The sequence below is a fragment of the Daphnia carinata genome, chromosome 1 (assembly GCF_022539665.2).
Source record: "Daphnia carinata strain CSIRO-1 chromosome 1, CSIRO_AGI_Dcar_HiC_V3, whole genome shotgun sequence".
NCBI classification, from domain to species: Eukaryota; Metazoa; Arthropoda; class Branchiopoda; order Diplostraca; family Daphniidae; genus Daphnia; species Daphnia carinata.
In genome coordinates this window covers 7,815,714-7,825,387 of record NC_081331.1, presented here as the reverse complement: position 1 = coordinate 7,825,387, position 9,674 = coordinate 7,815,714, and the positions used below count along the sequence as shown (strand labels likewise).

Here is a 9,674-nt window from a genome sequence, read left to right as displayed (position 1 = left end):
AAATTGAGCCGACATTCAGCCAACTCATTGTACACAAAAACGTCCTGCTGTCATATTTTAACTGGAATAAGCTATTTCTTGTAACACATTTCTTTCAACATTCTACATTTCTTATTTTTTAACGTGGTTTTCATTTGAACAGGTGATAATTTATTGGACAATAGTATGGTTGAATGTCTCCCAGCTCGCCGAAAAGAAAGCCTCTGGATATATATATTGCTGTGAAAAATTTTATCCTCTTCCTCCACATTTAAATAGGTAACATCTTACATTCAAATCAGCATGACTCACTTGCAGATGGTAGCGTTCAACTATATTCATCACCCCCAAATTAACTGTGTTTAATTTTTTCAACCTCATACAGTTGAAAGGGCTCTGCATTTCTACCTCAAAGTTATTTTAAAATTTGTCTTTGACTAATTGGCTATTGCTTACATTCACAGAAAGACAATGGCTTCATCTGAAGATCACAAATTTCTTCCCGCTTACATCTGGTCAACTAAAAGCAATGTGAACCTCATAGGTGAACAGCACTCGGTAAGTTATATTTTATGTAATAAGCATAGCATGACATGTTTGATTTAAAGAATTCAATTTTTATTTCTCAACAGGTACCTCATCAAACCTGCAGATATTAGCATTCAACAAGAACCACCACCCACAACATGCAGTATTTAACTTTGTCACCCTGTTCCAGTTGAACTGGCTCTGCACCACCACTTCAGTTCTTATTCAACACGTGTTTATGTTTTGGTAAACAAATTGACCGTTGTTTACGTTTACAAAAAGACAGTTTGGCTTCAACTGAATTACCCAAATTTTTCAATATTTACAGGAAGTATTCTCTTACTTTCATTCTGCAAATTTCTCAGGCACATTTCATTTGCCACTTTGAAAGTGAACTACTACGCGAGGATGGGCTGCTATCAATCAAAAGAAATACCAAACGCACAGGTATGAAGCATTCAACAAGTCAAGTTTTATTTAAAGCTTTCAGTGGTTATTTGTCAACAAGGGCCCCATTGAAGCGGGCATTCGACAAATTCCACCACTCTAAACCAACGGCGTTTAACTTTTTCAACATCTTCCAGACGAAAGGGCTCTGCATATTCAGCTGTTAATAACTGACTAGGGTGACCAATTTCTGTTAGCACATTTCTTTAGAACGCGTGTTCAACCTGATATAATAACACTTTTAACCAAGTGATAATGGTTTTTCTTTCCGTCTGAGCAAACTAAACTCCTACTGAACTACAACGTATGTGAGATTCACCGGTTCAAAGCACTAAACCAGTCGCATACGACTTAAAGCTCTCGGGGTTTATTTGTCAACAGGTAGCTCATTCAAACATTCACGTTTAAAGTACTCAACAAGTAATACTATCAGAATCCAGTTTTTTTCAACACCTTCCGGGTGAAAGGGCTTAGCATTTTTTGCTTCAGTTCTATTTTAACGTGCATTTATGTTTTTTTGCACTGCTTTGCTGTCTTAATTTACAAACAGACTGTGGCTTTATCGAAAAACCTCACATTTTCCCGTTTACAAGCATTCCATTGAATTGCAATCTGCAAATTTAGCAGACACGCTTCATTTGCAACTCCGAGAGGGAAAAGCTAGGTTAGGATGGACTGCTGGTACACTAAAAGAAATATCATCCTTTTAAGTAGACAGCACTCGATAAGTAACGTTTGAAGTAAATCTTTCAATGTTTATTTGTAATTAGATACCTCATCGATACGGGCAGATGTTGAGGTTCAACAAGTCCTACCACTCTTAACCTATGGTGTGTAACTTTTCCCACACATTTCAGGTGATGGGCTCTTCATTTCCACATCAATTGTATTTTAAAATGTGTTGGTTCTTTTGTTTACCAATTTTGGCTGTTAGTATGCGTTTACATAAAGACATTGTGGCTTCCTTATTTGAAGATCACAAATTTTCTCACGTTTACAGATGAAGCATTCATTGGTTTGTATTCTGCAAATTTTACAGGCCGACTTCATTTGCAACTTTGAAACTGAAGAGCTACTCGAGAATGGACTGCTGATGGACTACAAGAAATACCAAACTCACAGGTGACAAGCATTCAACAAGTCACGGTTTATTCAAAGCTTTCAGTAGTTATTTGTTAACAGGTGCCACACTGAAGCGTGCAGATGTTGGCATACAGCGAGTTCCACCACTCTCAAACAACGGCGTTTAACGTTTTCAACCCATCCAGGTTAAGGGGATATACACTTTTGCTTCAGTTCTTTTTCAACATAACTTGTGGTTTTGGTTTACCGTTTTGGCTGTTGTTTGCGTTTAAAAAAACATACCGTTTCTTAATTTGAAGATCACACATTTTCTCATGTTTACAGATGAAGAATTCGTTGACTTGCATGCTGCAATTTTCACAGGCACACTCCATTTGCAATTTTCGAAGTTAAGAGCTGCGTTTTCAACCAGGTGACTACAGTTTTCTTTGACGTCGTGCTCGCCCAAAATGATGCCTAAAGCTAAGCTAATTTAAACCACAACTAAAATACAACAAATGTGAAGCTCACACGCGCAAAGCACTCAACCAGTCTCATATGTCATGAAGCTTTCAGTGCTTATTTGTCAACAAGTAGCTCATTGAAATATGCAAATCATACCATTCACCAAGTACTACTTTCAACCAACAACATTCAGTTTTTTTAACGTCTGCCGGATGAAAGGGCTCTGCGTTGATCATTTCAGTTCTAATTTAACATGCGTTACTATATTTCTTTCACTCCTTGGCTGTTGTTAAAATTAAAAGAAGACGGTGGCTTAATCTGAACGCTGAATGGTGAAACACTGAATGGTGAACTGGTGTAGCATATATTTGAGTTGCATTGTGCAAATTTCAGAAGCATAGTTTCATTCGCAACTTTGAAAGTGAAAAGCTGCGCGAGGATCGACTGCTGATCAACCAAAAGAAATGTCACAGGTTCGAAGCACACAACAAATCACACTTGACTTAAAGCTTGCAATATTTATTATTGAACAGGTTCCTTATTGAATGATAATTCTTAAAAAAAATTTATAAATTTTTTTTTTAACTTAACGAGCTGCATCTCCAGTTCCGCTCCATTTTAACAATGATGTTATAGTTCAATAACAGGTCAATGCCTGTATTTGGGAATTAATGGCCAATTTCTGAAATATGCAAATTCAGTTACAACTTCATATCAACAAGTCTCACATTATGTTCATGTGCTCGCTGAAAATTTTACAATCACACTTTGTTTTCGATTACACGACAGAAACATTAAATCTTCTGGAACTATTATGCATTCTAGAGAAACGATATCTTAAGTCTGATGTGCATATGAGCAGTCAACGAGTTTAACATGCAGCTGCAAGCTCTTGAATGTCGTATCTTTCAACAAGGTTCACAATCGAGCAAGTAACACCATCCAGTATTCTCATTTAATTTTTGATTATTGCAGTAATGTTTCAGATAACGTTTACGCTCCTGACTAAAATTGGCAATTGACAGTGGATTCCGGAAATTGGTCATATATGAGAAGGAGAATTCATTCAATTAGTACGACTTAAACCCGAAACGTTTGCGATTTCATTAGCGTAATGCTAAATCAACGCTGTTATACAACTGACGAATGAACGTTTGTTTGCCGATTCATGCGTGACCCATCACCAGATAGCAATGGAAAGGTTGTGTAAGGATTGATAACACAAAAATAGCAAAAACTACAACTGGCACTAGCGATAGGCTTAACATTTTGCCTACCCCTTTTTCGTCCCTCCTACCATTGATCGAACAGGAATAGCGTGACATTGAAATACCTGGAGTAGGGTTCGACAACCTGAAACACATTTCCAACTGCCACCGGCAAGTGCTTAAACATTTTTTCTTTCGAAGTTAAACGAACTGGAGTAAAACTGCATGCAGGATGAAAACGCAGATAGACGGAAAATCGCGAATCGAGGCCGGAAATTGGGGGGGGGGATTGCCTACAGGACGAGAGAAAACGAAGTGCAGACACTAAATACTAGAAGTCACCTATTTGTTGTAATAAATATGAGCAATACTTTTCTTTCTATACTGACAATGGTTTCTTCCACTTTTATTAATACTGTGTGACTTGTCACGGCAGGAGCACAAGTAAGACTGACAGCATACAATAATCAAAAGGGGAAAGGAAACATATTCCCGGGTCTTTCACAATGGAATAATCCGCAGAGTTGCCATTACAAAAAACTAGGCAACGAGAGATATAGGCTTTCAATTTGCATAACAAAACACAACATCCCCACTCAAACTGGAACCACTCCAACCCTTTTCCTCAATTCCTGAAATACCGGACCGGGCAGCGCTTTCGTGAATAAATCAGCCAGCTGGTCTTTTGTTCCGACATGACTGACTGTGATGCTTCCGTTCGTCTGCTGCTCCCGAACATAGTGATACCGTACGTCTATGTGTTTAGTGCGACGATGGAATTCAGGATTCAGCGTGAGCTTGATTGCCCCTTGGTTATCGCAGAATAGAGCTGTTGGCCGTGTTTGTTCGCAGCCAACACTATTTAGCAACCGCCGAGCCCAAACAACATCTTTGCTCGCTTCACACATGGCCACATATTCAGCTTCAGTAGTTGACAGGGATACGCATGCTTGACGTCGACTGCTCCATGCTATTGGCCCTCCATTAAAGATGAGCAGGAAGCCCGAAGTTGATTTACGTGTGTCAGTATCGCCAGCGTAATCAGAATCTGTAAAAGCAGAGAGTACTTGTAACTCATCGCCTGCTTTGTAAACCACTCCAAACTTCGATGTGCCCTTTAGGTAGGCTAAGATCCTCGTCACAGCTGCCCAATGAACTTGTTTTGGATTATGACAGAATTGCGCCACTTGTCCAACTGCAAAACAAATGTCTGGACGAGTGCAGACCATCAAAAACATTAGGCTCCCGACTGCTTCTCGGTAAATGGAAACATCAGCAGGTGGCGAACACGGTCCACTTTCGACTCCTGTGATGGTTAGTTTGGAGTAAGGGTCTGCTGGCTGCGCTTTTGGATTGCACTCTGCTACTTTAAATCGCTGGAGTATCCGAATGATGTATTGTTCCTGGGAGAGATAGATCGTTCGGTTCGGGCGATCCCTATCAATTTTTATACCAATGAAAAGGTCGGCCTCTTGTGTGGAAACTTCCAGATGATCTGACAGCTGATCAATTAGGTCTATCAGCCGCCTTTTATTCTCACCACAGAGCAGACCATCATCGACCCAGACTGCTAAAATTATCATGCCATCTTTATCATGGCGATGATACACACACGAATCGGCTGTACTCCGAATGAATCCGAGATTTACAAGTACTCCATCGAACTTGATGTTCCACTGTCGAGACGCCTGGTTCAATCCGTACAAACTTTTCTGTAGGCGACAAGCATTTGTGGGACATAAGCTTGATACGAAGCCTTCCGGTTGCTCCATAAAAATTTCTTCGGCCAGTTCACCGTTTAAGAAAGCGGTTTTCACATCAAGTTGAAGAATCTCAAAATCACGTGTTGCTGCTATTGCTAGAACTGCTCTCACTGACTCATGTCGCACAACCGGAGAAAAGGTTTCGTCATAGTCCACACCTTCCTTCTGTGAGAAGCCTTTGGCCACTAAGCGGGCTTTGAAGCGGATGGGGTGGCCGGATGAGTCACATTTCACTTTGAAGACCCATCTGTTTTTAACTGTTTTGCGACCACAGGGAAGTGCTTCCAAGCGCCAGGTTTCGTTTTTCACTAGCGACTGCATTTCTTCCTCCATCGCATTAAGCCACTTAGTCGCTTCAGGGGATGAAAGTGCCTCCTTATATGACTGTGGTTCGACGAAATCTTGATGAGAGAGATTTTCCTTCATGATGCCTAGAAAGTTAGGATCTTCAACAAGGCGATCTGGTTTCTTTCGCATACGTGACGATTTTCGGGAAGAGTCAGTGTTTGTCTCCGGGGGGCCGAATCCATGAAAAGGTTCCAATACATTATCTTCGTCCATGGTTGATTCTGCGCTGGTACTACTGACTGAATTAGACACTGTAGCAGGATCGTTGGATGCGGGAACATCCCCACCTACTCCAATTTCAACGAGATCAGTGCCGTCACTGCAAGGTACAGGTAAAATTCGGACGTCAGTGGGTTTTTCGTTGAAAATTACGTCTCTAGAAATTTTTACTTTCCCCGACACCGAGTCGTACAGCCGAAAACCTTTTTGTGTTTCCGAATATCCAATGAACTGGCACTTAAAACCTTTTGGATCCAGTTTCGAACGTTCGTCTTTTGGGATGTGGACGTATGCGTCACAGCCGAAGATGCGAAGATGGGAGACGTTAGGCTTTCTCCCGTACCATCCTTCGTAGGGAGTCATTGTTGACATGGCTTTGCAGGAAACCCTGTTGTGTAGGTAGACAGCTGTTGCGGAGGCCTCTGCCCAGAAAGCCTTTCCAAGTGTGGACGAATAGAGCATGCTTTTTGCTGATTCAAGAATCGTTCGGTTGTAGCGCTCAGCGACTCCATTCTGCTCGGGCGTTTTTACCGTGCTTGTTTGGTGAACAATTCCTTTGTTGGCCATCCACTAGGTGAGCTCCTTACTCGTGTATTCCCCCCCATTGTCAGTACGAAGAATTGCAACACTGTCACCAATTTCCGTTTCGCAGCGGCTGATTAAATCTTGAATATGAATGCTTGCATCAGACTTTTTCTTCAGGAACCGAATGAAGCCATAGCCAGTGAAGTCATCTCGGAATGTGATAAAGTAAAACGCTCCGTTTAGCGAGGGGGTTGACATTGGTCCACACAGATCACTATGAATGAGGCCGCCTCGTTTTGTTGCTCGGGTGCGGCCACACGTAGGAAACGGAAGCCGGTGTTGTTTACCGAAGACACATCCTTCACAAAATGGTGGTTGGCCTGATGGATTATGAATGGTGAGTCCATCGACGAAGTCAGCTGAATGCATCTTTTGCAGCGTTAAAAAATTAACGTGGCCCAAGCGTTCGTGCCAAGTCTGAGCAGAGTTTTGTGTGGCCTTGGTGGCGAGAGCTGCAGATAACGCGGGTGATAGGTGGTTTGAAAAATGCATCTGGTAAAGTCTCTTCTCGATTTTTGAACCAACGGCAACAACTTTTCCGTTTTTTTCAAGCTTTACACCGTCCTTGTCGAACGATGCTATTGCTCCGCGTTCTGTGGCAGCTCCAATTGAGAATAGGTTTACGCCTAGATTTGGAACGAATAGAACACCCCGAAGGATTCCATCATGCCACTCTCCATCCACGTTACTGCGGATGGAAATGTTCCCAATTCCTGTTACATGAAGGGCTTTGTTGTCCTTCCGACTCCTTTTATGAGACGCTTTCCACTTTGGGTTGATTTCATGTCTGTGAATAGGGCCCTGTTGTCAGTCATGTGTTCGCTTGCTCCAGAATCGGCATACCAACATTCAGAATTAAACTGAATTTCCGCAGACCTGAAGGCATAGGAATCATCGAAGAAGGGTGGTTCCCGTTTTGTCAGGTGAGTAAGCATGGCATCTCCAGCACTACCGTCACGTTTACCTTGTAAATAGGATTGTTTTAGCCAGCAATCTTCTTCACGATGGTTGGCTCTGCGATTCAAGTTTTTACAATAAGCGCAGAGAGATTTGGGACGATTATCACATCTGAAATCCCTCTTTGTTTCAGGGAACGCAGCTTTCTCTTTCTTCTTATTAACAAAGAAAGCTCCAGCATCAGATGGCTCCATGCATACCTCAGCAAGCTTCAGCATATTTTCTTCGACTTGGAGTCTGGAGGCCAGTAGAGAAATTGTCTTGATTCTGTCATCAGTGCTGTTCCATGCTGACATGAAAGATTTGTAATTTCTTTTTCCATGTAATGGCAGGGTTGAAGTAATTTTGGCAATAATCTGGTCGTCGGAAACCGGTGAATTCACATCGCGCAATTGGGACGCCAGAGTTTCGACAGCAGCTACATGCGTCATGACATCGTAGCTACGATCAAACTGATAGGACATGAACTTACCCATCAGTAAGTGCTTGTTTTCCATGGAGGCTAGCTCATATTGGCTTACAAGCCGAGACCACATTGAGTATGATGTTTTACAGTTCATGATGGTTCGCATGACTTTCTCCTCAAGGGTAGACACAATGAAATTTTGTGCTGCTATATCCATCTTGATCCATTCATCAATTTTTTCAGTATTGATTTTTACCTCAGCAGCATTCGAAGGGCTTGCAATTGGATCGATAGCAGTGGGTCTCTTGTTAGTCCCTTCTACGATGTTGAGAAGCCCATGATTCATGAGAACGAGCCTCAGTTGGAATTTGTAGAAGTTAAATTGATCTCCTTTGAATTTTGAAATGTGGGAAACATCTTTTGCAGAAAAAATTCCAGCGGCCATTTTGGCTCTGTTTCAGAAACTTAGTGTTTGCTTTCTATTTATTTATTTATTTATTTATTTTTTTTTTTTTATTTTATTTTTTTTTGGCTGCGAAAACTGGGCCCATAACCTGTTTTAAATAGAAACTTTTCTTTCTATTGACAATGGCACAACTGTGTGAAGAGCACAAGTAAGACTGACAGCATACAATAATCAAAAGGGGAAAGGAAACATATTCCCGGGTCTTTCACAATGGAATAATCCGCAGAGTTGCCATTACAAAAAACTAGGCAACGAGAGATATAGGCTTTCAGTTTGCATAACAAAACACAACACTATTACCGTCCTGGGACGGGCCGCCATATACTAGTGTAGATCATGAAACTCATTCTATATAACTATATTCAAATTGAATACATGTATATTTGGTCCTCTTTGAATGTAGCTAATGAAACTCATTTTCTCACTATATTGACATTGAATACACGTGTATTTGATCCTGATTGTATGCAGTTCATGAAACTATATGTATCTCACTATGTTCACATTGAGTTCCGAAAGCAGCAAGATTAAGAAGTTGTTGACGAAGATGCAAGTGGATGGTCGCTTTCCAACCACATTGTTACGCAAAATGCCAGCACTTGCCGGGCATTCTGTTGCAGACTTTCTTTAACAGTCCTTGTTGATGTAACTCATGCCGTTCCAAGTAAAGAATATCTTAGCGGCGCACAGCGGCACCCTGGACGCTCTACCCACGATGTCAGATAAGATCTTGGAGGCATCCGACGCGCCATCGCAGCCCTATGTTGCAGCACTGGTTCTTACATCACAACCAGACGAGACGATGAAAAAAATCGAGGATCTATGCTCATTTCTCGTTCATTGCATTGGCAAACTACAACAATCATCTCGTTCGCGATCACGATCCCAAGGCCCTTCCCACTCGAGGCAGGCGAGGACAAGATCGCACGCTCCAAATGGCGACATGTGCTGGTACCACACCGCGAATGGGAAAGACGCCCGTAAGTATCTGGAGCCATGTACTTTCAGAATTCCAAAAAACGAGTAGAGCCAGCTCAAGACGCGATTAGCGTTGGCACCCCTAGATCCAGCCGCCTCTTGATTCCAGACTAATCGACCAAAACTATCTAGTTGACTCTGAATCGGACATTTCAGTAATCCCACCCAGAACGCGCTTCAATTTATTGGAACGTATATTATTCGCCGCAAATGGGTCGCGAAATAACACTTACGAAAACAACTCATTGAACCGAATCTAGAAT

At 41.7% G+C, this 9,674-nt stretch overlaps 1 long non-coding RNA gene across 1 annotated transcript; it reads left to right on the top strand.

The window, feature by feature from the left end:
• The first annotated feature begins 638 nt into the window (after positions 1-638).
• On the top strand, positions 639-1,411 carry LOC130690811 (uncharacterized). The gene is made up of 3 exons (XR_009001109.2): positions 639-753; positions 836-954; positions 1,016-1,411. It is a non-coding gene; the product is annotated as an uncharacterized LOC130690811 (long non-coding RNA).
• The last annotated feature ends 8,263 nt before the right edge of the window (positions 1,412-9,674 follow it).